The sequence below is a fragment of the Canis lupus genome, chromosome 20 (genome assembly GCF_003254725.2).
Source record: "Canis lupus dingo isolate Sandy chromosome 20, ASM325472v2, whole genome shotgun sequence".
NCBI classification, from domain to species: Eukaryota; Metazoa; Chordata; class Mammalia; order Carnivora; family Canidae; genus Canis; species Canis lupus.
The window spans coordinates 19,683,500-19,706,966 of NC_064262.1; the positions used below are offsets into that span (position 1 = coordinate 19,683,500).

At 43.7% G+C, this 23,467-nt stretch overlaps 1 long non-coding RNA gene across 1 annotated transcript; it reads left to right on the top strand.

The window, feature by feature from the left end:
* Positions 1 to 10: 10 nt before the first annotated feature.
* On the top strand, positions 11 to 22,437 carry LOC112666077 (uncharacterized). Its single transcript, XR_007404242.1, has 3 exons — positions 11 to 261; positions 17,121 to 17,213; positions 21,675 to 22,437. It is a non-coding gene; the product is annotated as an uncharacterized LOC112666077 (long non-coding RNA).
* Positions 22,438 to 23,467: the final 1,030 nt, after the last annotated feature.

The window sequence follows — 23,467 nt, forward strand, 5'->3', positions numbered from 1 at the left end:
GGCTGTGGGTTTGGCTATGACGTTCCTATCTGTGAAAAGGGAGGGATGGAATTATTCAACCGGACAGGCTCAGGCTGTTCCCTAAAACAATTTGCAAAGTGCAAATATCATCCTTGATGTATCAAGACTGGATGCTGCTAAAAAAAAAAAAAAAGAAAGAAAGAAAGAAAGAAAAGAAAAAAGAAAAGAGAAAAGAAAGAAAAGTGGAACACTGATTGGCTTTTTTGATGATATTAAGGAATCATCGTTACTTTTCCCTCTGTAAGTTGTGGTAATGGTACTACGTTGTAAAAGAGCGTTCCCTTGTCTTTAGAAACACAGTGGTATTTGCAGATGAAATGATATGATCTCTGAGGTTTGCTTCAAAATACATGAGTAGGGATGGATGAAGCGGGATTGGCCATGAGTTGAAAATAACGAGTGCCTGGACATTTGTAGTCTTGGTGGGTCTGCTTTCATATATATTTGAAGTTTTCTGTAATGCAAAAAAGATTATTTTAGCAGATTTGATTACAGGGGCAATATGTTTACACGTTGGACATATGGCCAAGAGATACACATGGCCGAACTCCATTCTAATCTGTATACGTGCCTCCGTAGAATGGAAAACTCAAGTGTCACAATTACGAACAAATTTGTGAGTACGTGCAATCTTGCTAAAAGAAAAAGGATGGTAGCTGAGAGGCAATTCAGATTTTTTTTTCCTTCTTTTTTCCCCAAGATCCATGACAAAGATCCAATGAATGGGTGTGACTGCAAGATAAACTGTGTCAGTTGTTGGAGGGGAGTTATAGGCCATAGACTTCTACCCTGTAGACAGAGCTGGTGGTGGTAGTGACGGATGTGGAGGGGTTGGAAGGCGGTGGGAACTGCGGGGTTACTGCGGGACAACTCGGAGGGTCTTGAACAGAACTGTCCACCTGTGACTAGGCAGGGTGGGTTTTTGAGACGTTAAACCCCACGCTACCCCCAAGCTCCCCAATTTTGTGAAACCAGACAATTTGCCTTTATTGTCTAAGGGAAGAAGGGGTGCTACAGAATCCAGGGAATTGAAGAGTTGAAGTTTCAGCATTTTGAATTTTAAAGCTACTGTCCAAGCGTAAGACAAAGACTAGCTCACTGAGAGTCAGTGTTTTCTTCCTTCCCATCCCCAAAGACAGTTAACTTTAGTCAAGCATTTGTGATGGGCCAGCCACTATTCTGAGCATTCTACAAATATTTTATTTTCTAGTCCTCTAACATCCATTGATTTTACAGATAGGGAAACTGAGGCACAAAGCAGCATCACATAACTAATATGGTTCCAGAGGCTGAGTCCCTAGCCATTCCCTGGATAGATGAGGGAAGACCCCAAGGTTCCCATGCCCAGCTTAGTGTAGAATCAGTTAGGTAGAGTTGGTGCATCGGGGAGTTTAGGCAGAAAGAACCCAAGAAAGACTCAGGGTGCCCGGGAGAGCACGGAATGGAGCATGGAAGCCTCGGGGAGGCTGTAACCACACCTGCCTCTTGCGCCTTGGCACTCTTGAGGGCTCTCCAGAGCTGGCAGTCAGCCTGGGGGCGAGTCAAGAAATTCCTAAAAGAGAGCCATCTTGTTTCTGCCACCTCCAGGATTGGAGGCCTGACAAAGAAATTAATTTGGGTTGTCAAAAAACCTGGAGAAATAGTCTTTCAATTGCAGCCTGCAATTTTACATGCTTAATAGCGTGCTCTGGTTTCTGCTGTTGTGATTAAATAAGGCATTCTGAAGGAAGCAGGGTTAAAAGATTAGATTTTCAAGTCACACTACCCTGTGCTTGAACCTTAACTCTGTCATGTAGTTGCTATGTGGCCTTGGCGTGAGCCTCCATTTCTCATCAACAGAACAGAGATGACAGTAGAAATGGCTCTGACTGTGTGGACCAGACAGGGTGGTGTGAGGATGAGGCCCCTCTCAGGCCCTGACACGGGGCCGCTCCTCACTACCGTGTAACTTGTGTTTTTGAAGTCTCCGTTCAATGGCAGGATGAGTAAAAAATGACTTTATTGTTTCTAATCATTGCCCCTACCCCAGCTACCTGACATTTTCCATGGGGAAACATGTCTTTAGAAGTTCAGCTGATTTCTGTAATTTACCACTTCCTTTACTAAAACCATCACTTTAGGTTTTTTAAAGCTCTGTCCTGTACATTTCAAAATGTCAGTCGCATTTTGGATTGAAAGCCCTTTTCCTGTTCTTGTCCTGGATCAGAACTATGATGTTAAGGGCCTAGAGGGAAAGGGAGGATGTTCTCTCCTAACCTTTGCCCTCACCACTCCCTCCCTGCATTGGCTTGTGTAGGGGGAGGGGCAGGAGGAAGGAGAGGAAGCACGGCCCTTGCCTCTTCCCTGCACCTGGTGAACCTGCAGACTTCTCCCTGGTTGCTCAGTGCTGCCATCACCCCAGAGTTCAATGTGGGCTTTGTCCAGTTAGCCTGGCAAGGAGCCTATTTCTCAGCATCCCCCTGCAGGCTGTTGGTCTCTTCCTGGATCTGGCCACAACTTTTAGTTGACTCCATCATAGTACACTGTATGGTGACCTTTTGGTCCCTATGGTAAAGAATCCTTGCTTCTTTACCTCCCTTGGCAAACTTCGGGGCCTCTGGGCATGTATGACATCCAACTGCTGTACTTCTCAAGAACTAGGGACCTAGAGCAATGTGTTCCTGGCCCCATCTTTCCTGGTAGACTCTACTATGCCATCCTACTCCAACTCTATCATCCTCTTTCTGTACACAAAGGAATGCCAGCAGATCCTCCAATTAGCAAATGGAATACTAATCTCTTTCTTTCGCCTACAGAGACTTGCAGTCACCAGGAGGTCTTCTGTCTAGGGCTTCCTTTCCTGGCTCTGGAGGTGGGAACAAAACTCCTCACTGAGAGGAAGAAAAGGAAAGGGCCTCTCTTCAAAAATCCTGCACTGCCCCACAAAATTACTTCCTCTCTCTCTCTGCAGCAGTGGTAGTAGTAACGGTGGTGGCATTGAGGGAGATGAAGGTGATGGAAGTGATGAAGGTGGTGATAGAGGTTATGAAGGTGGTAATGGGGGTATTGGAGGTGATGGTAGAGATGGTGAAGGTGATGGTGATGGAAGTGATGAACTTGGTGATGGAGGTTATGAAGGTGGTGATGGAGGTACTGGAGGTGATGAAAGTGATGAGGCAGGTGATGGTGGGGGAGATGAAGGTTACGGAGTTGGAGGTGGTGAAAGGTGATGGTGATGGAGGTGATGAAGGTGATGGTGGAGCTGACAATGGTGGAGGTGATGGTGGTGTTGTGGAGATGGTAATTTTCCTGAGAATTGCCCCAAAGGTAGCCCTGAGGTGGCTGTTCCTTTTGACTCTCAAAGATCAAAGAGTTATTCTCGGTCAGCCAGTCCCAACACCTCCATCTAGCGACATGTACTTTTGACTCTCTCTCTCCAAAACATGACGTGAATCAGTTCACTGACATTCCACTGCAACCATCTTGGTTCAGTTTGCCTGTTTTCTCACAGTGGCTGCCTGTCTGACGTCTCCTTGCTTCTCTTATTCTCCCCACTCCACTAGTCATTCACCACACAACAGCCAGAATAAGCTTTAAAAATATATACACCATCAGATGTCATGCCCCTTAAACCTTCCAGTAGCACCCGATCACATGGGTGACCTCCCCACTGCTTACCCTGACTCATGGGTCCCATAAGATCTAGCTCTTGGTGGAGAATGACGTCCAGCTTCATCTCTGTCACCCCCCTTTGTTCCACTTAAGCCCAGTCACACTGGCTGCTTTAATGATGTGGTGCTGCACAGGAAACCATCCTGGAGCGTGCTGACTGGCAACAGCCACCATGGTTCTTTCCCACAGTTCTGTGGGTTAGCGGGGTTCATCTGGGAGGCTCCTGTCTGCCCCACTGAGGTGTCAGTTGGGGTTGCGCAGGTAGCTGCATTTGGCTGGGAGCTCTGCTGGGGCTGAAGACCTTCTCCCACATGCCTGACTCCTTAGCTGGGGGCCAGCCTGGTGGGTTTTCTCTCTGGAAGGTCTCTCCCGCAATGTAGCTGGATCTCTTTACATGTTGGGTCAGAGGCTCCGGGAGGCTGAAAGAGGAAATTGCCAGAACCCTTGGCTCGGAACCAAAATGCTGTCACTGCACCACATTCTAATGGTCACAGTGAGTCAGGAGGTGCACACAGATTCAAGGGAAGGAAAATAGATGAAGAGGAGAGGCAGGTGCAGAGTTTCTGTTTATTCCTCGGGGCTTCTGCACCTGTCTTCCCCTTGGCGCTGAGTGTCCCTCTCCTTAAACTCAGCATAACTGGCACCTTCTTCCTGTTCAGATCTCAGCTCATATGCCCTCTCTTAAGAGTTGACCACTCAAAAAAAAAAAAAAAAAAATAGAGTTGACCACTCAATGAATGAAAGATGCCACCAGTCACTCTCACAGTACTCTTCGGTTTTTTGTTTGTTTTGTTTTGTTTTGTTTTGTTTTTCACAGTACTCTTTGAACACTCTCTGCAGAGCAGTATCCCTCTGACTTTATCAAGTTATTTACTTATCACTAAAGCCCTGCTCTGGAGTGATAGTCCCATGAGGGCAAGAACCTGGCTGTTTGGTTTGCCCTGGATCTTTAGCCCTGGAACACCTAGTACAGAGGAGGCAAAGGCCCCCAGTTGATACATATTGAATAAGTGAATGCAAGAGGCCTCTCCATCCTGCAGAGGTGAAGAACTCATCTTTCTGAATGACACAGACTTGGGTCTTGCCCCTCCCTTGCTGTGTGACTCTGGGAGAAATGACCTAACTTCTCTGTGCTTCAGTGTCTCAAACAGGGTGAGAATTAAGGGAACCCACCTACTTCTCATGGGAATTGTAAGGATAAATGAGAATGATCAAACTTATCAAGGGACCTAGAAGTCCCCATTATTTTAATGGAAAATCTAATTGAGTCCCTCCTATTTCCTTCCTTTCCCTGAGCTCCAGAACCAGGAGAGAAAAATTTCAAGTAACTCTAGAAGGTAGGAATCACATTACATTGAGATCCTTAAAATACTTTCACGTGGCTGCCTGCTGGCTCCAGGCAAGAGCAGATCCTTATCTTGCGGGTGGTGGTGCCGGCTGCCTGGCCGAGGTCGGGGAAGAACCAGAAGGTGTTAAGCCCACTCTCTGCTTTTCAAAGGAGCTCTGTGCTCCTCCTGCGGCAAGGGCCACCAGACCACTGAGCAGTTCTTCTCAGATCCGCATCCTGCCACAGGCTGCACCTGACCCTGGCTTCCTCACTTTTATGAAACTGTTGGGCCCATCCCAATTAGAGCCTTTGGAAACCACTGTACTCAATTTACCACCTAATTACTCTTACCTTGTTTGTTTAATGAAGCTTACCTAATGATTCTGGTGATTTTTATGAAATGTAAGGTGGAGATTTTACTTTTCACTTTATAATTTGTGATTTTTATATTAATGTTTTATAACCTTGGGCTCTTAATCATAAAGTCATAAGGAGCTTAATTGATTTGAAACTAACCATGCCCTGAAGTGTGTACATGTCAAATTGATTCAGATTGATCCAGTGAGTTTAAATAAAGCTTAGGCCAGAGAACATGATGGCACCTGATGGAGATTTTCCTAAAGTGCTTAACTTGGGTGACTCAATTATGCTGCCATCTCAACACAGTAAATTATTGGAGAGATACTTATTTTTTTTTATTTCTTTGCATTTATCACAGGCTGAGAAGATAGGACAGTTAAAAAAAAAAAGCCTAGGAAAAGTTAGACAAGTGTAAAATGTTCTATTCATAGTTCTTCCTTCTGGAAAGCTGAGGGGAGCTCACATTTTGAGGGCATGATGATATATATATATTTCAAATAGATATATATATTTACATGTTTTGTTTCAAAGCCTGACAGTCAATATCACCGTCTTACGTTGAAAATGGTTGGAAATTAAGGGCTGATACTAGAAACACTGGAAAAACACAAAAGTCATTTGGGATGAGTTTGCTTTTTAAAAAAATTTCCCTAAGGGATGATGGATAGCAGCACTTTTCTGTAGAAAATGTGAGGGAATGAACTCATGGGAGAAATCCTCAGTTATCCAGAACAGGGTGCGTTCTATTTTGCACGGCTGCCAAATGACCGGTCAGTTTAGTCCTAAGTGGCCCTAATAGGCACCCTTTCCCTCCAGAGGCGGCATTCTTTTGCCTGCCTCCCAGCAGCCCTCACAAAGGTGTGAAACCCTTTATGGGCTTTGGAAAATATCAGACATAATTTCCCAGGGGATCCCTTGAAAGCAAATGACACTGATTACTGGGTACAGAGAGAAGAGCATGACTGCAGGGAAGGTGCAGTTCCCAGGGCTTGGGGCTCCCGAAGGTCCCAGCAGTCACGCTGAATTTTTCTCTATCCGATCTCTCCAAAACCGTTTTTCTTTTGCAAGCAGTTCCAATGGTTCCTGACTTGCTTTTATAGCTATCGTTCCAGTTCTTGCGAAGTCTGTCATTTTGCTTTACTCTCTCTTTTTAAGAGTCTTTGATGAAGTGCTTCTTGGACTTGACCGTCTGTAGACATCCTTGTATGCCCCAGGCTCACTGCCACTCCTCGCCTCAGCGGGGACACTACGGGTTGTGTTCCAGACCGTGCTTCCTGCTGCCCTTGGGGACAGCATCCTTGTCTGCTCTAGTCGCCCCTGCCTGCCCACGGCTGAGCACATGTGCATTTGATAGCACTTGCTCAGTACGAACTTATTTTTTTCTACAAAGTGCACAGCCTTAGGTGGTACCCTGAAAGGTATTTTTTTTAAGATTTTATTTTTTTATTCATGAGAGACACACAGAAAGAGAGAGAGAGAGCCACAGGCAGAGGGAGAAGCAGGCTCCATGCAGGGAGCCCAACCTGGGACTCCATCCCGGGTCTACAGGATCAGGCCCTGGGCTGAAGGCGGTGCTAAACCGCTGAACCACCCGGGCTGCCCGAAAGGTATTTACTCCGTAATCGCCATCCCCCATCAAGACAGTGAAGGCTTCCAGCCAGCCCACAAGGCCTCCTCGTGCTCTCTCCCTCATAGCCCCGACCATACTCATTCTGGAAGTAACCACCGTTCTTTTATCACTGAGCATTGATTTTCCTTGTTCTGCCATCAAAATGCATCTCTCGGATCTTTGACTGTAGAGATTGACCTACAGCCGATTCTGTTGGGCTTTGAAATATATCACCTTCTGTTTGGGAGAACACACTTCCCGCGGGCTGCTCCTTCCTTTGACTGGGTGTGGCGGGAACCTCATGCAGGGTGGTTCCTGGGAGATCGGGATCTCCCCTGACCGCAGTTTTGGCTCAAGGACTCCCAACCAGCCTTGCCCAGCTTCCTTAGACCTACATGGTCCCAGCCTTCCCTCCATGGAGGCCAACACGAACACAACTGTTTACTCATCTCTGTAGGCTTCTTTTGCTCATCATTAGGGCTCTGATTTATCATGTCGGTGCGTGTGGTAACAATTCACTCTTCTTCTTTACTGCTATGTAGTATTCCATTGCATGAAGATGCCAGCAAGTCAGTTGGCTCTTCTCGCTTTTTTTTTTTAAAGATTTTATTTTATTAATGAGACACACACACACACACACACACACACATACATAGAGAGAGAGAGAGAGAGGCAGAGGGAGAAGCAGGCTCCATGCAGGGAGCCCGATGTGGGACTTGATCCCAAGTCTCCAGGATCAGGCCCTGGGCTACAGGCAGCGCTAAACCACTGAGCCACCGAGGCTGCCCAGCTCTTCTCGCCTTGATGGGCATTTGGGTTACTTCTCAGCTCTGGCTATTATGGGTAAAGCTGTTATGGACATACTTGGAGTTCTACTCTTGTGGCCATGTGACTTCATTTCTCTTGGATATGTACTTAGCTGTGGGATTGCTGGGGTGTAGAGGAGTGGATGTTTAGTTTTTTTTTAAAGATTTTTTAAAAAATTATTCATTAATGAGAGACAGAGAGAGAGAGAGAGAGATGCAGAGACAGAGGCAGAGAGAGAAGCAGGCTCCCCACAGGGAGCCCGATGTGGGACTTGATCCCTCACCACAGGATCACACCCTGAGCCAAAGGCAGATGCTCAACTGCTGAGCCTCCCAGGGGTCCCGTGGATGTTTAGTGTTAATAGATTCTTCAATACAATTTTCCAAAGGGGTTCTACCGATTTCCTTTTCCATGCTCATAAAGTACTTACTGAATGAATGAACTCATTCCAGAAGGGTCTTTTTATTTATTTATTTTTTCAGAAGGGTCTTTTTATTTTTTATTTTAAAAGATTTTATTTATTCATGAAAGACAGAGAGAGAGAAAGGCAGAGACACAGGCAGAGGGAGAAGCAGGCTCCATGCAGGAACCTGATGTGGGACTCAATCCTGTGTCTCCAGGATCACACCCTGAGCTGAAGGTGGCACTAAACTGCTGAGCCATCCAGGCAGGCCAGAAAGGGCTTTTTAGAACATAACTTTATTTCAGTTGTTCACACACACAAGACTCCATGTGCCCCATTGTTATGGATAATGTCCATATTCTAAACTAACAAGCTGTAAAAGGCTCTGCATGTGTAGCCATGTATGATTCTCCAGTGTCATTCTCACTACAACTAGCAATCAGCACCCAGCACCCAGCACAGGTACTCAGCACCAGCACCAACAACATATACATCATTTACATTGAACCTCTCATCTTCAAATATACTGTCATCATTCTTTCCTCCAAGTTTTGCATACTGGACCCTCTGTCTTGAATACCTCATCCTTTTTTGTAATTATTTTCCTACTTTGTCTAGTAGATGAGTTAGAAATCCTTTTGATTGCAAGTCATGAAAAAAAATTGGACTTAGGAGTTCAAATAGAGGCTCATTTTTGGTTGCATAACAAGAGGTAGGCAGCCCCTAGCATGCTTCAGCAGCATGACGATGACAGGGCTGGTTCTGTGCCATTTTCTTTCCTTTTGTCTCCACCTTGTTGCCTCATGGTCATAAAGTGGCTACTGCAGCTCCAGGCATTACACCCACATTCAAGGCAGGAAGAATGGGGAAGGACTAAACTAGCCCTTTCTGTCTCTTTCATGAGAGAAAAGGAAAACCTTCTTTCCAGAAAAACCTCCAACAGACTTCTGTTGGAGTTGCATTGGCTGAAATTGGTCATGTCGACCCCTCTGGCTTCAGCGGAGACTGGAAAGCTATTAGCTCTTGTGGAAGACAAGAGGAGAAAGGGTTTGGAAATGGCTATGGAGTGAACCTACCCATGGTGTGTTCCTCATTAAGCCAAATCCGACTCACCCTTCTGGTCTCAGTATGGCTGTCCCTTCCTCTTAGAAGACTTCCTTGATCTCTCACCTTTTGAGGACTGATTTAAATGGTTCACCATTATTTTGATATCTTGAGATTTCTCCAGTCTTTAATTTATTTGCTAAACCTCACCTTGAGGTATGTGTCAAATCAAGTCCTCCAAAAGAAACCATGAAATGACTAAAGCATGATAAAATATATACATGGATCCCAGCTGAATCCTCACCTCTGCCAAAGCTTTATCTGTTTTATTGTCGACTCCTTATGCAACCACAAAGCCCACATGGCTCTTGCAGGAGTCCTCAATGCCTTCCTCCCCCCTGGATGAACTCCCAGTAAAGTGTTGGTAAACTGGTACCCAACATTTGTACCCGTTAAATACCCACCAACCCAGACTAGATGATTCCAGCCTTTCTGTCTAATTGCTATTTGAATGCTTTAAAATCCTTTTTTAGGGACTGTCTAGTTTAGCAGGTAAGTCCTTGGATTCTGGACTCAGAATGTTGGGCTTCAAATCCTGACTCTGCATTACCATGACTATGGGCAAGTCACTGAACCCCTCTGGGTCTCAGTTGCTTCATCTGTAAAATGAGGATAATAATAGCACTTACCTCCCAGGGTTGTGGGGAGGAGTAAATGAGTTAGTCCTGGAATCTCTGGCACAGGACAAGCGCTCAGTCTGCATTGGCTCCCTTATTCCCTCTGAGCCATCTTTCCATCTGCTGCCCCTACACTCCCGTCTCTCCTCTCTTCTTCTTTAAACTCAGTTAGTGAAATGCCTAATGCAATCACTGCCTAAATCAGTGACTATTACATTTCCTTGGAGAAATTTGCAGTCAGGTGGGAGAGCTCAAACAGGCAGCCAAGGAACTAGAACACAGTAGCCGACATGAATCGCGTGCTTGCTCTGTGCCCTGCATATATTAGCTCTTGGCTTGCTCACATCAGGTCATTTCATTTTTCCTCAGATGAAGAATCTGGATCTTGGAGTGGTTTGTCAATTAAGGTGTCCCAGCAGGGGAATAAGTACAGGTGTGTCTCATCATTTAAAACCAAGATGCCTAACCATCATGCTTGGCTGAATTTATGACACAGAATGGGCTGGGCAACCCCAGAAGGCGCCAGGGTTCCTGGAGTTCAGAGGTGGCACCAACCAATCGGGGGGTTTCCCAAAGGGCTCCACGGACACATAAGACACGGGGAGGTGGGGCTTATTTTTGTCAGGTTCCTGGGAGGAAAGGTAGGAATAGCAAGAAAGGCTTTATAGACGGACGGAACAACAAAAGCAAAGACACAACTTCCAAAAGTGCATGCAGGGTATTTGGAGGGAAATAATGGTTAGGAGTACAGGCTCTGGCATTGGCAGAACTTTGGTTCAAATCCCAGCTCTGCCCAGTTACTAGCTATGTGACCCTGGCTCAGTCACTTCACTTCTCTGCCTCGTCTCCTCATTTGTGAAATGACAACAGTTAAGAGCACGTCCCTTGAAGCGGTTGGGGAAGATGACATAAGATGAGGACCGTGTAAATGCTCAACCAGGGCTTCACCCAGGCTGGTGGTCCACAGTGTCACCTGCTTTCAAGAGATTAGCTTAAGAACGGAGGAAACTGCTTTTGAGGTTTCTCTGTGATGTAAGTAAAAATGTTGGAAGCACTTGTGCCTCTTGATTTCCTCTCCCAGCAAATGACAGTGTGAATCATGCTGCGTGCAGTCTCTTAGTCTGTCTGCTACAACTTGCCCAGATCAGCAAAATGCAGATAGAAATACAACCATTAAAAAAAAAAAAAAAAAAAAAAAAGGAGGACTGACACTCATCTAAGTACCTGATTACAAATATTTGGCTTCAGCAGATATTTCAGACTCTTTCCTCAGGGAAAGACTTGAGAGGTTGCTTTCTGGGAGAAATTACACAAACTTCATGTCCAGCCACGACTCTTTCTCAGTCCCTGACAAGACCCCAACGTCAGCCCCTTAGGGGAGGGAATACCAGAAGAAAAGAAACAGGAGTGTTGAAAAAAAAAAAAACCTTTCATATTTCCTTCTCTTTTGAGTCAGCTGGCATGTGGTCAACAAACTGCTTTGAAGGACCTGCTACATCCCAGACCATCCTTCATGAACTAGCTCTGTGTTCATAAAAATCGATGCTGAATTTTCCAGCCATCCCTACCCTTACCCTGCTCCCGCCCCCTTTCTCCCCTAGGAGATCTAAGGAGAATTTAATCCATATGGTTTTGATTCCCTCACTCATCAAAATGCAGTTTTCCAAGAGCCATTTGATCTCCAAGATGTTATGTGAGTGTCTTTTTGTATTTTATTTTTTCCCTTAGAAAAGAAAAGGCGACAGTTTGCCAAAAGAAAATGAACTCCAAACCCCCAGGGTCTGAACTAGGTTCAAGCATTAGTTCCAGGGGAGCTAAGGGGGATGTTGCTTAGTCAGAGGGCTCGAATATTCTCTTCAGAAGTCAGGTGAATCCAGGCAAAAGGAGGAGACTCCTTTTGCTGTCTTTTTTCGTGTGTGTGTGCGTGTGTGTGCACGTGTGTGCTCGCACACACTATCCACTCTTCTATCCTAATAACTGAATAATTAATACCATGTATTAAGTATTTCCTGAGTGCCAGGCATTGTGCTAAGTGGTTTATGAGAATTTCCTAATTGGATCTTTATAATCACCCTTTGAAGGATGTGCTCTCTGTCTCCCACCTCCCTCCTCCCTCCGGTCCCCCCCTTCTTTCCTTCCTTCTTTTATTTATCAAATATTTATTGAGCACTTATCATGTGTCAGGCTCTATTCTAGGGTCCGGAGACACATTAGTGAATAAGACAAATTACATCCCTGCGTCTGTAGAGCATACATTCTAGTTTACGTGCAATTAAGCAAACGAATAGTTTCAAGTAGTCTCAAGTTGTCTTATTGTGAAGACAATAAAACAGGCAGAGGTGGCAGATTGACTCCAGTCCTGTTTTATTTGCATGGTGGTCAGGGAAGGCCTCACCGAGCTGAGGGGCACCAAGGATCCAGCTGCAAAGATACAGGGGGAAGGATGAGGGCTAAGTCCCAAAGGGGGAACACATATGGCACTTGTAGGGCTCAGACTAAGGGCCAGCACGCTGGGGCCATGGTATGCACTGGCAGAGAAGGGAGGTGAAAGGAGCTAGGCCAGGCACCCAAGGCTTTGTGGGCCACGGTGGAAGCCTCTGGAGCTTAGGCAGCAGGGGCCAGGCCCAGATTCTGTGTTACCCTATCGGTCTAGGGTCTGGGTGCAGAAGAGGTTGGAAGGATAAGATAGGAAGCAAGGAGTCGATGGCAGACCCCAGGGTGTGCATCTCCTTCCCCTTCCAAATGCGGGAACCAACAGACAACTGTTTGCAGTGGGACTCCACCACTCACCAATGACACCTCAGGAAATGGATGCCAAGGGTACTGCTCGGAGTAAACGGTGGCTCAGACCCATCTGTCAGCAGGGAAGTAGGAGAGATGTGCTTGGATTCCGGAAATCTTTTGCTGGTGGGCTTGCACATGAGGGAGGAGAGGGAGGAATCAGGGACAGCAGGGAGATTAGGGCTTGAGCCCCCTGGGCAGCTCAGGGGTAATCATTCCCATTTTGCAGGTGAGGACATGGAGGCCCAGAGTAGTTGAATCACCTGACAGATCCTGTTGTATGGGGCAGAGTTAAGACTCAAACCCAGGACTTTCTGTCTCTTCGAGGGGATCTCTTAGTTGTCCTTTCACACTCATGGGTATGCCCTCGGACCATGCTGGGCATTTGTGTTCAAGGGAATGAACTTAGCAAATATTTTTCCAGATATCTCTGTGTCTTCTTAGCCCTTTTGGGTGTGCTTTTCCCTCGCTGCTGGTTTTACTTCCTCATGAGAATCTATGAACAATGCCTATTGTCTTTATTTCAAGGTTTTTCTATTTTTTTAATTTTTTAATTTTTTTTGGTTTTTCTATTTTAAAACAAGCAGAATATGCATATGATTGCACCTCCCTAACTGACTTAATTTTATTTTCAATAATTTGCTTGTGCCTGTTGTATACACAATAGGAGTTTGCTAAATAATATTGATGGTCTAAATGCCCACCTGAGTGCTGCTACTTGTATTTGATGGTCAAGAGCTGTAGAAACCATTCATTCACCCATCAGTCCATCCATCCATCCATCCATCCATCCATCCATCCATCCATCCATCCATCATTTCTGAATAGCATTCCAGATGCTAAACAACATGTTAGGGACTCCTAATGAACCAAACAAGTTTCTGCTCTCAAACAGCTTCTAATTGATTAGGTGTGAGTATGAATGTAAATTATGAGATGTAAATAAAGAATCTTGATACATGAAAAAACACTTTATTTTTATTTTTATTTTTTGAAAAAACACTTTAATGGAGATAATGTATGTACAAAGTACTGTGAGTCCAGAGAAGAGAATTTTTGTTTTTGGTGCAGCTGTGGGGGAGTGTGGGGATTTCTTTAGAAATGGCTGGCTTCGGGACACCTGGGTGGCTCAGCGATTGAGCATCTGCTTTCAACTCCGGGCGTGATCCTAGGATCTGGGATCAAGTCTGACATCAGGCCCCCTGCGAGGAGCCTGCTTCTCCCTCTGCCTATGTCTCTGCCTCTCTCTCTGTGCCTGTCTCTCATGAATAAATAAATAAATCTTAAAAAAAAAAAAAAAAGAAATGGCTAGCTTCATGGAGAAGGTGACATCCCAACTCAGTCTGAGGACAAGGAAAGTTCTCTGGGAATCGAATGGAAACTTGTGGGTGACTGTGTTGAGGGGCATGTATTCCACCTTTGCACACCTTCCCCAAGTTAGAAGGAAGGCACTGGCAGGAGGGGACAGCTGGGGGAGGTGGAGAGAGCAGGTATCATACATGTCCCCAAATCCTGTGTTCATCTTTCTGACGATGGTATTGATGACTATGGTGGACGGGGGCTGTCCTTCCCGGTGTTCTTCCCCCTTCTTTGAGCAACAGTCCAGATACTTCTGTGGGATCTTCCTTTACCCAGCCTTGGCCCGCATGTAGGAGGAGCCAACCCCACCCTGGCTGATTGGAAGACTACATTCCCTTGGCCATAGAGACCATATGATCCTTTCCATGCCAGGCAAAGCCCAAAAGACTTAATTCTAGGATTTTCATTAGAATTACTGAAGAAGTGGAATTCTGCTTTTCTGGCGATTTGCTGTTGGAAGTGACTGCCGATGTCACTTTGCAATCACATGGAGTTTAGAATGGGGCTCACAGCAGGGAGCAGAGCCAACACCAAGAGGGAAGCTGCTTCTTTGTCGCATCCTCTGGGCCCCAAATCAATCTATACCTGACGATGTCAGCCTTAGCACAGGTCGTGAGCCAATAGATTTCCTTTTTTGCTTTAGCCGCTTTGAGTTGGATTTCTACTAGTTGTACCAACAGAATTCCAACTAATGCGATGGCCAATAATACTTGAAGTGTCATGGCTCTAAGGAAAGTTTTTGCTTTTCACACCAAAAAAGTTTTGGATGTAAAGCAGGATGAAAAGCAGAATTTAGGACATGATGGATGGCAGTGCACTTGGGAGGGCCGAATATGGTGGTGCCTGATTTTAGATTACCTGCTCTTCTTACTAATGTCAACAACTTCAGTGTCCCTGAATAGAAGAACTAACTGCAGTGGTACATTTTGCTGGAAAGAGTCTTATAATTTCAGCACAGATTCCTGTTGATGGTGGAGACTTTTTTTTTTTTATGACTATAGTATGATATCAATGCCAAGAAATTGACATTGGTACAAGCTGTGTTCAGTTCTAAGCCATTTTATCCTGTGCAGAGTCCTGTAAGTACCACTGCAATCAACATATAAGACTGATTGGTCACTCATTCATCAGAACAATCTCTCTTATGCTACCTTTTTAGTCACATTTCCCCACCTTCCTGCCATCCCTAAACTCTGGCAACCATTAATCTATCCTCATCTCTATAATTTCATCACTTCAAGAATGTTATGTATATGGAAGTATATTGTATATAACCTTTTGAAGTTGTCTCTTCTCACTTAGCACAGTGCCCTTGAGATCCATCTAAATTGTTTGATGTGTCAATTAAGTAGTATTCCAGGGTATGGATATAACACAATTTGTTTTACTGCTCACCTATTAGGGGAGATTTTAGTTGTTTCCAGTTTTTGACTATTAGGAATAAAGCTGCTGTCATTATGAATGGAGCTGCTACAGGCTTTTCTGTGGACATAAGTTTTTATTTCTGAGATCAGTCAGAAAGAGTATAATTGTTGGGTTGTGTGGTAGTTGAACGTTTAATTTTAGAAGAAACCGCCAAACTTTTCCAGAGTGTCTCTGCTATTTTATATTCCCAACAGCACTGAATACATGTTCTAGTTTCTCTACATTCTTGCCAACAACTGGTATTGTCACTATTTTTTATTTTAGCCACTCTGATAGGTGTGTAGTGATGTCTTATTGTGGTTTTAATTTCATTTCCCTAATGGCTAGTTATATTGAACATCCTTTCATGTGTTTATTTGACACCCATATATCATCTTCAGTGAAATTTCTCTTTATGTCTTTAGCCCATTTTTTAATTGGCTTATTTATTCTTTTACTGTTGACTTTTGAAAATTCTTTAATATATTCCAGATAGGAGTTTTTGTCTGAAATGTGGCTTGTATTTCCCTCTAGCCTGTGGTTTGTCTTTTTCATCCTCTTCACAAGGTCTTTCCCAGACCAAACGTTTTAAATTTTATGAAGCCCAGTGTATTGATTTTTTTTTCTTTTATGAATTGTGCTTTTCATCTCAAGTTTAAGAACTCTTCTCCAAGCTTACGTCCTGAAGATTTTCTCCTAATAGTTTTAGAGTTTTCTGAGATCCATTTGAGTTCATTTTTATATAAGGTATGAGATACAGATCAAGGTCTTTTTTTTTTCTTTTCTTTTCTTTTTTTTTTTTTTTTTTTTTGCCTATTGGTATGCAATTACCCCGGCACTATCCGTAAAGAATTCTCTCTCCAATGAATTGCTTTTGTGCCTATGTAAAAAATCAGTTGGCCATATCTATGTTGGTCTATTTCTGGATTTCCTATTTTGTTCCATTGATCTATGGATCAATAAAGCACATGGTGTTGATATAGATATATATCTTCAAATGTTGATATAGATATATCAACACCATAGGTGCTATATATAGATATATAATGAGTCATATTGTCAGAGTGATTCCTCTCTCTGTATCTTTTTCCAAATTGATTTATCTTTCTAGTTTCTTTGCCTTTCCATATCAATTTTAAAATAAGCTTGCCTTTATCTATAAAAAGTCTTCCTGGGATTTTGATAGAGGTTGCATTATCCCTGTGTATCCTTTTGGAGAGAATTGATATTTTTACTACATTGAGTCTCCCAATCCATGAACATGGTATGTCCCCCATTTATGTAGATGTTCTTTGATTTCTTTCCTCAGTGTTTCATAGTTTCACATAAAAGCTCTGTACATGTTTAGTTGTATTTATACTAAGTATTTCTTTTTTTAGTTATTTACATTTATATTTTAAATTTTGATTTACATGTCTTTGTTGCTAGTATATAGAAATACAATTTATTTTGTATGTTTATCTTTTATCCTGTGAAGTTGCTGAACTCATTTACTAATTGTAGGAGGTTTTTCTAGATTCCTTAGGATTTTCTACATAGCCCATCATGTCTTCTAAAAATAGTGACAGTTTTATTTCTTCCATTTTGATCTGTGAGTGGGGCTTTTTGTAATTTTCTTTTATAAAGCCAAAGTAATGGTTTAAGTAATGACTGAATTAAAGACTCTTTTGATTCCAGAGGATCCTAGAAGTCACCTGATTTACCTAACCTCATTAAGCCTCTGCTTCTTCAAAGTTAAATAGAGATAATCAGGGTGTGCATCTCATAAGGGTAAGTGTTGTTAAACTCTGATGTAGACCTGTGTATGTTTCCATAGAAATACCTTATTTTGGGTAGCTTAAGTAATAGGAGTTTACTGTCTCGTTCTGGGGAATCCAAGTTGTATGTCTTTACAAAATTGTATGTTTATTTATTTATTTTTTAAATTTTTATTTATTATGATAGTCTCACAGAGAGAGAGAGAGAGAGAGAGAGAGAGAGGCAGAGACACAGGCAGAGGGAGAAGCAGGCTCCATGCACTGGGAGCCCGACGTGGGATTCGATCCCGGGTCTCCAGGATCGCGCCCTGGGCCAAAGGCAGGCGCTAAACCGCTGCGCCACCCAGGGATCCCGCCTGGTGGCCTTCTTTACGGGATCTGGTAACTACTTTGTGTCCTTATAGCTTTAGACTAGGGGAAGGGGGTGACAGCCCCATTGTTATTGACTCCCAGGGGCTGCACTCTCTCTGTGGTTTCTCTATATCTTGCCCACACCTTTGCAAATGGTCTTTCTATTGAATTCTCAAAATTCCTATGTTGAATGTGCACTGCTTTTGATGGCCTGAATGACTCACTCCAAGGCAAGACCTAGAACAGAGCCCAGCACACAGCAAGTACTCCAACAGTCTCCTGCTGTTGTTTTGGTCATCTACAAAGCAAAGAAGGAAACACAAGATGGATGTGTGTGGTTTGACCATTGATTTCATTATTTGAGTTCTTCTTTCTTTAATCAGATGATGTGGTTTTACTCTCATGAATTAGTAGTGGCCTTGATGAATGGTGAGCCCTCCCATCTAAGTGCCGGTAGGAAGAATGGCTTATGGACACAATCTCCAATCCCCAGTCATTACATTGAACTTTCACTTATCCAGGATCCTGACTTCCCTTTATCATAACCTCATGACTCTTAACTATAATCTAGGAGGTTTCCTATTCATGTTAATCTAATTTAAGCAAAGCAGCTGTAATTAAAGCTCCTGGTAGGATCCATGTGTGTTATGAACTGATGTCCAAGAAATTCATAACCCCCAATGTCGTGATATTAGACATGCAGGCTTCGGAAGATCATTAGTTTTAGATGAAGTCTTGAGAGTGTGGCCCTCATGAGAGGATTGGTGTCCTTATAAGAAGAGGAAGAGAGACCAGAACTCTCTCCTTCTCTCTACCATGTGAGGCTACAGTAAGAAATCTGCAAGCCATCTGCAAGCCATCTGCAAGCCATCTGCAAGCCAGGAAGAGGACTTTCACCAGAAATCAAATTGGCCAGCACATTGACCTTGGAATTCCCAGGTGCCAGCACTCTAAGAAATTAATGCCTGTTGTATAAACCACTCAGTCTAGTATTTTGTTATAGCACCCCGAGCTGGCCAAGACAAGGTAAATATTTCCTATGTGTGTAACAACAGTGTGAACTCTCCTGCTCTGAGAGCTCACTGTGGGTAAGGCACTGAGCTCACTGCTCTACATGAAAGGCTTCCTTCAATTCCCATAGTAATACTTATAGCTACTTGTATTAGGAATTGCCTTCAGTTTCTTAGTAAGAGACCAGAAACAATAGTTATTTTAAAACATACAGATTTTTGTCACACACACTTGGTAGCCATGAGCTTAATAGTAGTTCCATGATCATCAGAGTCTCAGGTTTTCTGTTTTTCTTCATTGGTTTCAACTTCAAGGTTACTACTTGGTCCAGGATGGTTGCTATAGCACCTACCATTATGTCTATATTCCTAACAATGAGAAAAAGGAGGAAATCCAACAGGTTTTTTTTTTTAAGTGCCAGCTTGCTATATGAACATGCTTTTCAGCCAGCACTTTCCCAGAAATTCTCAACAACTTTCCTTTATATCTCATGGGCCAGAGATTGCTCCCATGGCCACACCTAGCTACAAGGGAAGCTGGTCAAGGTAGTCTTTTAGCTGGGCTCACTGTGCCCTTAGTAATGCCAAGACTCTGTTACTAAGAAAAAAGGGAAGAATAATATGAAGTAGGTAATCTCTGCTATGCTATTGCCTTTGTCCTCATTTTACCAATGAGGAAACAGGTCTGCAAGTCAGGCATCTTGCCCAAGACCATACCGATGGTCAGACAGAGCCAATACTCAGGCAGAGGTCTGCCTAACTCCACTGCCCACGTTCTTCACCTCTACATGCTAATCATAAAGTTGGCCTAAGAAGAAAGGCGGGAGCCTAACTAGGCAGCCCTGTATGTGCTCAGACAGCTCCACTGCCGCTCTATGGACACCTGCTGAATGGGTCCAGAGTTATAAATGATTCTGGCTTATGTCCAAAACTGACTCACAGAAGATTTTCCAGAGGGAGTCCTTATGTAAATGGAAAACTGTCTTAACTTGTTTGCCTGTCTCTCCTTCCTGGTAGACTGTAGGCTTTGAGGGGGGCTATCCTATTCACCGTTGTATGTCTAGCAGCCAAAACCGTGCCTTGCATGCCTCCAGGGATCTCATAAACATTTGCTGAATAAACGAAGGGAGCAAATGAGTGAACTAATGAACTTGTATACAGCTAACAATCTTGAAAGCAAGTCAACTTGTTTTTCCTGTATGGTATTTACTACCAGCTGACCAATTGTGTCAAAACCACCCTGTAAGAGGTAAAATCTCCCGGAGAAAACCACCCATTGCCATCTGTGAGTCCCAAGAGTGTTGATCTGTGAGAATTAGCATGTGTGGCCCCCGTGAGACCTTTTTATTTCTGACAGATTTCTGAATATCCTTTTTTTCTGATTGGCCTATAAAGTACACTAAGGAATTATGTTAATGCTGGTATCTCTCCAACCACATCCTACTGAGGATTGAATCTATTTTTCAAAGACAAAACTGAGTTTTAATTTAGTGTCCCCATGACATTTTCCTTTTTAAGCACATGAAGGATGCTCTGCAAAGGGAGAGGTCTTGGGAAATCTTTCACGGATGGCTACACTTCACGCCTGGGTGGAGTAACCCTCAGCACGCCAGCTTTCAATTAGAAGTAAATAAATGGAGACAGCTTTGCAGTGTGCCCGACAGTCTGAAAGATCAACTCGGGGCCTTGGGCCTGGATTTCTCCCACTGTGGCTGAAAATTTTCATTTACATTTTTTTGGCATTTTCTGAGGAACTTTAATGTGCTGGATTTAACCTTTAAGACTTTCTATCCTTCTCTCTGCCACTTATTCCCCCACCCGAGGCTTTGAGAATGCCATGAGCCTGGAAGCACCTTTGGAAAACAGGGATATTCTCTTTTTCCACATAGGTGGATTCTGAACAGAATTCTCTAGATGGAAGTTTAGCCCTGTTGGGGCCAAGTAATGGAGTTTGTTAGGGTTTTTCTCTCTATGATTGTAATTCTGTTTGAAGTTAGAGCAGATGGGGACATGTGTCTCTACCTATCACATCCTAGGGCCTAGGTGAATTGGTAATGCTAGGGCATTGCTCTGGGGAGGACTCCTTGCTGTACCATTTCCCCACGTTTTGAGACTGGAGAGGAAGGTCATGGCATCATTTTGAGATTTTTCCATAGGGAACTGTATCAGTTAGTTGTTGCTGCATAACAAACCACTCCAAAACTTATTAGTAGCTTAAAATAAGACTATTTACATAGCTCACAATTTGGTACATCAGCATTTTGGACATCCATCGCCTGATTGTCCCCTGGTCTGGGCTGGGCTTGGCTAATCTCAGGTGGGCATGGTCAGCTGGTGAGTTGGCTTGTGATGACCTTGGTTGGGATGACTGAAGCCACATGGGCTCTGTCATCCAGTTGCCAGCATGAACTTGCTCTTGTGGTGGTGGAAGGATTGCAAGAGCAAATACAGGAGAATGTAGTCTCGTAAGGCCTAGACTGAGAACTAGCATGACATTACTTCCACAGAATTCTGTTGCTGAAAGCAAGTCTAGCTCCAATTCTAAGAGCAGAGAAATAGACTCCACCTCTTGATGGAAAGAGCATCATCCTACACTCTCTGTGGTTTTTAATCGCTGCTCTTCTTGTATTAATTAATGTATTTGTAGGATCATTATTAAGTTTTGCTTTTGGAGATCATCTGAGTCTGCATTTTTTGCATTTTAATTGTTGGTTTATTTCTCTTAAGTTCTGTTTGTTGTCACTGAGTTCTTCCTCCCCCAGAAAGTGAGAATGGTAGATCTGAGAGCCATGGAATCTTTTGCAGAGTCTAAGTGGTCTGTGGCAAGATTTCAGAACCCCATGCCTACTAGTTCATGCTGTGGGCTCTGGAAACAGACAGCTCTGGTTTGAATTCTCACTTTGTTACATCTTTGCTGTTGCACCCTGAGCAAATTACTCCACTCCTCTGGGTTATAGTCTAATCTATAACAGGGAGTCATTTTCAAAATGTGCTTCTCAAGTTGTAGGGGTTCCGTAGAAGAGTCTCAGGAGCCAAAGTAAGATCAAGATTTAAGTTTGGGCTGCCTTTCCCACCTTCAACCAGAGTAACTCCCCCCCCCCTTTTTTTTTCAGAGTAACTCACTTCTATCTGCAGATTATATTGGATGTCCAAGTAACATTTCACTTGAACAAAAGTTGTCATGGTAAAAAGACATTTAAATACTGATTACATAGAAGTAACTGTCAGGATCTCTGCTTCCCTGTTCCCTCTGTGACTCATAGAACTGCACTTTCTGCTTTCTGGTGAAAGAGAAATCATGCCGAGAAGGAAGAAGAGTCTGGACTTGGCCATTCACTCATCATTCTTCCCAGCTCCAATCCCATGCAATCTCGGTTTAAAGAGTAGGTGGAAGACAATAACGCATAATAGAAGAGCCTAGAGACTGAAGTCACACTTTCAGGGTTCAAACCTTAGCTTCCTTAGTGGCACTCTAGCCTTAGGAAAATTTCTTAACCTCTCCAAGCACCTCTCCAAGTTTTTCATCTATCAAAAGGAAATGAGAATCACGGCATCTAACTTCCTAATGTTGTATGGATTGAATCAAATAAATTGGTATAGCATAAAAATTATTCAATATATGTTTACTATTGTTGTTGTTGTTGTTATTAATATGTAGTCTCTAAATTCCCTTAAAGTTTCAATAGGCTATGTGTCTGTGAGATTCTAGTTGGCAGTGTTTGTTTTTACTCTAATTGAGGACCCAGTTGTCTGTTGCTAGGTGATCTGGTTTGGGATTTTTTTTTTCTACGAAGGCATTAAACAAAACAAAGCAAACCTCTGCCTACTGACCTGCCACCAAATGGTAAAATTTAGCTGTTGGAGATTCACTCCTTTGGCTTAATAAATTAGATGTTCTTATTCATTAATACTTAGTATGAACTGGTTGATTAGATCTTTTTCTTCTGTGAATATCAGGCTCAACCTAGGCACTGAGAAAATGTGCAATTTGAAAATTTTGAAGAGGGAGATACAATGTATATGTGTAAGAATGGGATAGGTTAGACTGGACACTTGGGGGAATGGAGGGGGATCAAGGAGCAAGGAGGTTGGTGCCTGGATGAAGGAACAGACCCATTGGTTTGGTGCAAGGAGAGCCAAGAGGCACTTGGGCCTGCTTTCCTACTGTGTCTGGAGCTGAGGGTCGTTGTGTCTGGTGCACAATAATGCATCCTCCAAACTCACCCCACTCATCGTGATCCTCAGATGATTCAAGCCCCCCTAGACTGTGCAGGAATATTCAAAAACCACCATGGTCACCATCCAGCAGGAAGGAACTCTGTGGCCCTGGATGATGGAGGAGCTGGGATTTTCCCATACTCCCATGGGGCACATAGCTTTGGTTTCTCAGGGGGAAGAATCTACCCCATAGTGACACTAAGCACGTTGACTATCAGGTTGGCCCTGCCCAACAGGATCTGTCACAATCACTCAGCCATCAAGGCTTCCACTCAGTGAGGCTTTGGTGAACAGGCTCCAGCTTGCTACACTGGGCCCCAGATTGCAGGTCTGATGGGAAAGGTAGGGCAAGATGGGCCTCAGACTGATTCTTTGGATGTTACATCTAGACGGGGGGCACACAGAGTGGTGCCTTATCTTGAGATGACAAGGGGTAACCAGGAGAACAGCTTAGACTAGGGGGTTGTATGTCTGCCGAACCCAGCAATTATTTGGCTTTCTCAGGTAACAGGTAGAGGTGCACCTGGCTGTAAGCCAACTGTCGGAATGGAAATATCTCACCCCTCTTTAAAACTCTATTTTTTTTTTTTTACCAAACATAAACTGGGGAGCCATGCTGACCTAATTGGAGGGGCTTCTGTTTTTCAGAATGATTTGCCTTAGAATTCCTTTATCTGGCAAATTCTCC